Here is a 7635-nt window from a genome sequence, read left to right as displayed (position 1 = left end):
ATGGTAAGTCAGGGTTGTTAACCTTTCCACCTTCTTAAAAATATATCCTGCTGGGATGCAAACCATGCAGGGTCCAGGAAGAGAGAAGTCAATTCGCCCTTCCCTGACTCTGCAGAAGCCATGCTGGGTCTGGGAGGAGTAAAGCAAGAGGCCAGTTCCCTCTTCCTGTGAGGGCCCCAGGGAGACAGAAGTCAGTTCGCCCTTCCCATGTGCCAATCGTCACCCAGGCTGAGAATCAGGAAGGGTCCCCCCCCCCCCAGCCAGTAAGCAACTTGCTAGTTCAGAGGACAGACTGAGTTGGTAGCAATGAAGGTACAAAAACGGCTAATGCTTGTATTGTTTGATTGACTTTGCAGGCCCTGGGCTGGAGGTCTGAGCATCTATTAGGAGGATAACAGTATGCAATATAGCAAATATAGGAAATTTCCTTCTGTCTTGTTTTTCAAGTCCAATATTGTTCTATTTTGTTTTGTTCCAGTTTATTATTCTGTTTTATTCCATGCTCTATTTAGATTGGTTTTATTCTGATTTATATGATTTGATTTTATTGTGTCTGATGGAATGGACAACTATTGTGAAGATAAAGATATATTAGGGTAGCCATTGCTGATTTCCTATTATCCTACTTTGAAGTTCTGTACCACTTTCACTGCTTTGTTTTGATTGGTTTTACTGTTTTGTTTCATTGAGTTTTATTCTGTTTAAAATAAAAATTATATATATACGTGTGTGTGTGTGTGTGTGTGTGTGTATTGCTGGGTGTGGTGGTGCAGGCTTATAATCCCAGCATCTGGGAGCCTGGAACAGGAGGATACTTCCAAGTTCAAAACCAGCCTGAGCTACAAAGTGAGCTCAAAGCCAGCCTGCACTGCATTAGTGAGACTGTCTCAAAAACATTATATATATATATATATATATATATATATATATATATATCTTTTTTGATGATGGAGATTGAACCCAAGGCCTTGTGTGTATTAACACTGGGAGCTTGTTTAATCAAAGTACTATATCACCAAGCTATACCTTCCCTACTTTTTAAAAGTTTTTAATTACATTATAATTGCACACATATTTAAGAGTGTGGTGTGGTGCTGCACTCCTGGAATCTCAGCACTCTGGAAGGCTGATGCAGGAAGATGATTGCAAGTTCAAACTCAGCCTGGGTAATTTAATGATTTAGGGAGACTCTGTCTCAAAACTCAGAATAGGCTAAAAAGCCTAGTGTGGTAGCACAGGCCTGTAATCCCAGCACTTGGAAGGCTGAGAAAGGAGGATTGCCATGAGTTTTGAAGCCAGCCTGTGCTACACAGTGAGTTCAAGGTCAGTTTAGACTCAGAGACCTTGTCTCAAAAAACTGAAAACACAATTAAAAGAGCTGAGATTGGGGCTGGGGATTTAGCTCAGCGGCATAAGTGCCTGCCTTGCAAGCAGGCAGTTGTGAGTTTGATCCCCGGTACCAATAAAAAGAAAAATAGACAAAAACAAAAACAAAACAAAAAAAAAAGGGCTGAGATCAAAGGCCAGGGCTTCAACCTCAGTACTGAAAGCGACAGTTGCAGGGTGATATTTATTTGCTTTCGTTTGTGCACTGGTGGGTTTGGCAACACTACCTTCCCGCCCCCGGTGTCAGAGGAGTACTTAGGCCTTAAGAGCACCTGCCTTTGGGATGGGAGCCAGGCTACCAATAGCAGATCACAGTTGGCAAAAGCAGAATACAGGAGTAGACAGATTAGGTCCTGGAGGATTATCTTAGTCACTTTATGCTGGTCGCTGAGACAAAACACCTGATGCCCAAATTGGGAAAGGAAAGGTTTATTTCTTACAGTTTTTAGAAGTTTCAGTCCGCACTCAGTTGGCTCCCAGGCAGGCTGGGCCGCCTTTCATGGCGGCTGAAAACCACGAACAGGGACCGGCAAAGAGCAAGACATACTTCTTCCTGCCATTACATCAATCCTGGCTCCACCTCTTTGTGGGTGGAGCAATGACACCATCAATCCAAGCACTAGACAATGAAGGAATAACAAATGCACAATGCAAACTCATGAGGCCTGGGGGACACAGACATAAACCATGACAAGGATTTTCTCAGGCACTGGGAGCTTGTGGTTTTAATCACAAAAGGATTTTTCGTTTTTATTTTTTGAGACAGGGTCTCACTGTGTAATGTAGGTTGGTCTCCAACTCGTAGCCATTCTCCTGTGTCAGCCTCCCTGACTGCTGGGAGCTACAGGTACATGCTACCCACCTAGTTCAAAATTTTTCAAGTATTTTTAGGAGACCAGAAAAGTTAGCTCTTTCACTGTGTGGGTTTGAGAAATTTCCTTAACATTCAGAGCCCAATGCCTTTGATTTGCAAGAAAAGGAGAGTACCATGTGTCTCCTAAGTTGTTTTTTGTTTTTGGGGGGATGCCAAATATGGTTTGTGTGGGTATGCATGAAACAATATATGTGGACATTTTAATAAACTAATTAACTAAAAGACAGGCTATTGTTAAGATGTGCAGGCCAAGAAGGACTTTGTGATTCTCTTACTTCGGATTCCCAAGTAGCTGTAACTACAGATAGGTGCCATCACATCCAACTACAGTGAAAAAGTTTTTTAGACTATCAATTGTGCAACTATACAGCATCCTTGTATACATTTCTCGACATTGTGCTTTTGCTGGCTTCTTAGGATATGATGTGATTTATGATCCCATATCACAGAGCTGTCACCCCATAGCTAGAGCTAGGATGCTCCCGGCTTCTGTGGCACTGGGTGCCTCCTTCTAACAGCTGTCAATCACCCTACTTGAGTGCAAGTGTTTTTGTTCTCCCCCAGGGGGCAACAATGGTACATACATTGTACACTGCAGTCAGCAAATCATTCCCTGGGTGCTCATCTTACAGGATCCTGTGGCCCCCTGTAGTGAATGTGCCCCTTTGGGGTCTCTCCCCTGGTCACCTTGTCCTCCAGTGTGTTGCAAACTTGCAGTTAAAAATGGCAGATGGATCCACATGTGGTAGCGCACTCCTGAAATCCTAGCACTTGGGAGGCTGAGGCAAGAGGGTCACAGCAAATGTGAGGCCAGCTTGGGCTTCATAGTGAGTTCAGCTCCAGTCCAAACTACACAGCAAGACCTTGCCTCAAAATAAAAGACAAGAGTGGGAAAATATCAAAAGAATAATTCAAGAAAATATCTTACAGCTGAAAGGCATGAGATTAAAAGGCCACACAGAGAATACAGGACAATAGATGACCATTCACCAAACCAAAGGTTGAGGTTGTCAGTCAGTGGTAGAGCACTTGCCTAGCATGTCTAAGAACTAGATTCCACTCCCAGCACTAGAGATAAAAAAAGATAAAGTATTGATAATGTAAAAAAATGTATCGATAATGATATTGATAATGGTTCCATGAAATACAAAATGTTGAGCAAAAAAGAAGTTATTGTAAACCACGCAGTTCCACCTGCTAATAAGCACTGGATATAGAGCTAACAGAATGACGTCATGGATACACTGGGATGATGGAGGGGCAGGGATTGCGTGCAGTGGAGAAAGAGGCAGCGCTAAAACTGCCCTGGTAGAGACTGGGGGCGGGTAAAGAATTGTGGTGGGGCTGGAGCCAGGCGTGTTGACACAGGACTGGAATCCCAGCACTGGAGAGGCTGAGGCAGGTGGATCACCACAGCTTGAGGCCAGCCTAGAGTGCACAGGAAGACCCTCTCTCAAAAAAACAAAACAAGACAAAAGAATCTTGCCTGGGGGTGATCAGACAGCAGTGGCACACACCTGCGATCCCAGTGACTTTGACTCTCAACCGTGGTGTAAGCCCGTATGGGGCACCTCCTTCCTATTTCTCAGGCTGCTGTGTTTGTCAGTAAAGGGGCCTCATGACAGAGTGGGAAAAGGTGTCACACACAAACACAGAGGTCACACCCCAACAGAGCCCACCAGACCATCACAAACTGTTATGGTTTATGTCAGATGGCCCGCTAAAGTCTCAGGAAATCTAGCGTTTGTGATTGGTCTGTTGTCGAGCGCTCGGATTGGTGGGGTGAGTGCCACACCCGCCCAGGGGTGGAGCCAGCATTCTGTGTAAAGACGGGGAAGGAGGCCAGTCTTCGTCTTTGCTGTTCGCACTTGCTGCATGAAATGCTGCCCTTCCCTCAGCCATGGCATTTTGCCTTGCAGCCAACTGTACAGACTGAAATCTCCACCCTGTAAGCAATAAACCTTCCCTTCCTTAACTTTGGGCATCAGGTGTTTTGTCTCAACAGCAGGAGAAAAAAGTACCAAAGACGTAAAGTAGGAAGTGCAGAATACCAGCAGTGAGCACTGTGTCAAGCTGAACTTGGAGAAGGAAGACAGAGAAATGCGGCAACTCATCACTCTTAAAATTATTTGCTCCTAGGCACCACACTTGGGAGGGGGAGGCTGAGGCAGGAGGGTCACTTAAACCCAGGAATTTGAGGCCAGCCTTGGGAACACAGCAAGATGGACAGAAGGGAGGAAGGACGGGGACTGTAACTCAGCGGGCCCATTATCTAGCCTGTTTTGTTTTTTGAGATGGGATCTTGTTATATAGTTCAAGCTGACCTTGAATTCACTTTGTAGCTCAAACTGGCCTCAAATTCACAGCAACTCTCCTGCCTCAGCCTCCCAAGTGCCGGGATTACAGGGATGTGCTACCATCCTGGCTAGCCTCCCCTTTAGATTGCAATATTCACTAAATATTTATTCAAAACTAGTTTACTCTGTTGAGCCCTCACTGTATGCTCGGCACAATGCTGAAGAACTTTCTCAGCACTGGTTTATGTAGTCATCAAACAACTCTGTGAGGTAAATGCTATTTCCACTTAACAGGTACAAAAGTATAACCCAAATTAAGTTAGCATCTACTTATTTATCTATTCATTTACTGAGCACTGGGGTTGATCCTAGGGCCGGTGCATGCGAGGCAAGTGCTCCTCCACCTAGCCACAGACATAGCCTCCAGTGTCTTTAACCAGGCAGACATTCTCCTGAGACCACACTGGCTGCCACCTAGTGCTGCCACCTTACTCGCTATTGTGTTCCCTACTAAATTCCCAGTGGCTGGCATGGTGTTGGTCCATAGAGGGTGCTAAGTAAACTTTTGTTGGGGTGTACTCGGTTTTTGAGGTCATAGAGACTGGACCAGAGCTTTTCTGTATTTCTTATTTTGAGACAAGGCAGGGTCTTACTAAAATCACTAAGTTGCCCAGGCTGGGCTCAAACTTGTGGCCCTCCTGCCTCAGCCTTGCAGAGTGCTAGATTACAGACATGTGCTACCGTGTCCAGTAATACTGATGTTTTAATTTTCCTTTCCCACAAAATCTGATCCTCCTCCAATTTTCCCTTTCTCGGTATGTGGCATCTTCATCCATCCTTTTGCTTATTTTAGAAACTTGCTTTCTGCTCTAGAAGGTGAGGAGCTGTCTTCCACAACTTTACCCTTCCTGCCCCTCCCGTCCCCCTCCAGTGCATGGCCACTCTTTATGACACCACCACACATGGACACCTTCCTGCAGGAGGTGTTGCCATCAAGAGGTGACCCTATGATGTCGTAATTATAAAGAACACTTTCCCATCCTCATCTCGGTCCAGGAAGGTTTATATCTGTAATCCCAAGGAGAAGTTATTGGAACTCTAGTGAGTTAATTACAATCTATAACTGCCAATGCAACCCATGGCAAGAAGAAAGTCACTGTGACATATCTACAGTTATGGGGAGCCAAGGGATCCTAAGTCCAGCCAAGATAGTGTTCACTGAAACAAAGGCCTGGACCCAGAGCCCTTCCCAGGTTTTATTAGTTCTCCATGAGGGAGGGACTCAGGAATGAGGGACAGTGAGAATGGCAGGAAATATGTGACTACCCTGAGCTGGGCTAGGTAGGAGGTCTGACATCACCTCTGATGTATGCAGAGGGGAAGAATGCAGAGAGAATCTACATAACAACTGAGGTACTAGCTAATAATTTAGGGTGAGTGCATCTGTTCTGATGTGCAATCCTTTGTGCCCTGGGAAGCCACAGCTTGGTCCCAGCTGACAGTGTGGAGCACGGCCAATCACACTTCCGGGGAGTCATTGGGTAACACTGACCTGTCCTTTTGCCTCAGAGATTACACATCAGCTCCTCCGCCAGCCCAATTCACATTGCTCAAAGCCAATTGAAAGGACAAGGAAATAGCCCAGCCGGCTCTGTACACATCAGTACGTGGAGACAGGGCCAGGTTTATCCAAATGGAGACAGTTGCTCCTCTTTTCAAGGAGAGTCAAGGAGAATCATCTGGGTGGTTCCCCACAAGTGATAAAGTGTCCCCTAGAATTGTGGGGTGCTCAGCCTCTACACTGGCACATGGCAGCCTTGCCGAGGATAATGAATGCCAATGGCACGTTGATAATCTATCCCAGGCCACTTCTTTGCTTTTCCATTTCAGTGAGACATGGAGACATCCCTTGGGTTCAGGCTTTCTCCAATCTCTCTGCTATCGTGGTGTTGCTAGTTCCAATATGCACTATAAGTAAACACGATCTATCATTTTTCTCTGTTCATTCTTTCTTTTCTTTTCTTCTCATTTCTGGCAGAAGGTGGCCTGTCCTGTCCGTTGCCACAGCTGCCAAACCCTTGGGCCATGCTTCCGAGTAGGTGCTGAGGGCAGAGGCTTGTGCGAGTTTTAGCTGGTGTGTCCCAGGGCAGGCAGACTTTCAGCGCTGTCTGTTACTAAGTAGGGCTCTGACGGGGCCCCAGTGGAAGATCTTGCTTCCTGGTCTGGTGGTTACTGAGGATTTTTGCGATGGTGGTAGGGTTTTTTTTTTGTTTGTACTGGGGATTGAACCTATGACCTTCCACACTGAGCTCCAGCCCCAGTCCTTTATTTTATTTTATTTTATTTTATTGTCTTTTTGAGACGGGCTCTCACTATGCAGTTCAGGCCCTCCCTTTCCCCCCCAAGAGCTGTCCATCCACTGCTAGCTTTCTAGGGTCACTCCTGATCTCTGCCCCAGGCTTATCCATGCCTGGAAAAGTACCTCCTGCCCTCTTCACCGTCCTCCGATCTCATCGTGGACAATTTTCACCCTCAGAAGTCCACGGCCAGGCCAGCAACCCCTGCCTGCTGCCATGTTCACCCCCTCTGCCACTGAGCTGCACCCCCATCTACTGTACTCTGCCGTTAGCCTCCTGAAATGGTCTGCGTACTCAGGTTTGCCCTCCAACACGTGACTGCTTTGAGGCTGTCATGTGCACCCAGGCGCTGGTGGCGTCTAATAACTAGGCAATCAGGGCCGAGCATGGTGGCACCCACCTGTAACTCCAATACTCAATACTCAGGAGGCGGAGTCAAGAAAATGGCTGAGTTCCAGGGCAACCTGAGCTACATACAAGACCTTGTGTCAAAAAAATCGCAATCAACCAACCAATGAGCGATCAGTATTGCAGGTCCTAATAGTGCATTTCCTGAAGTGCATTTCCTTCACTTTAATCTGACATCAAAGAGCACCACGCTGAACCTGCCCTTTGCTCAGAGCCACCTCGCGGGTCCCAGGAAACAGCGCACGTGGGAAGTAGAGCAAACACCGGGATGGGTTGTGCTGGGATGGAACCAGGCCTTGTGTGTGCTGGGCAA

This window comes from Cavia porcellus, unplaced genomic scaffold (assembly GCF_034190915.1).
Source record: "Cavia porcellus strain 051 isolate PalLab524CR breed Dunkin Hartley unplaced genomic scaffold, mCavPor4.1 scaffold_11, whole genome shotgun sequence".
NCBI classification, from domain to species: domain Eukaryota; kingdom Metazoa; phylum Chordata; class Mammalia; order Rodentia; family Caviidae; genus Cavia; species Cavia porcellus.
The sequence above is the reverse complement of the archived record's forward strand: the minus strand, read 5'-3'. Positions refer to the sequence as shown.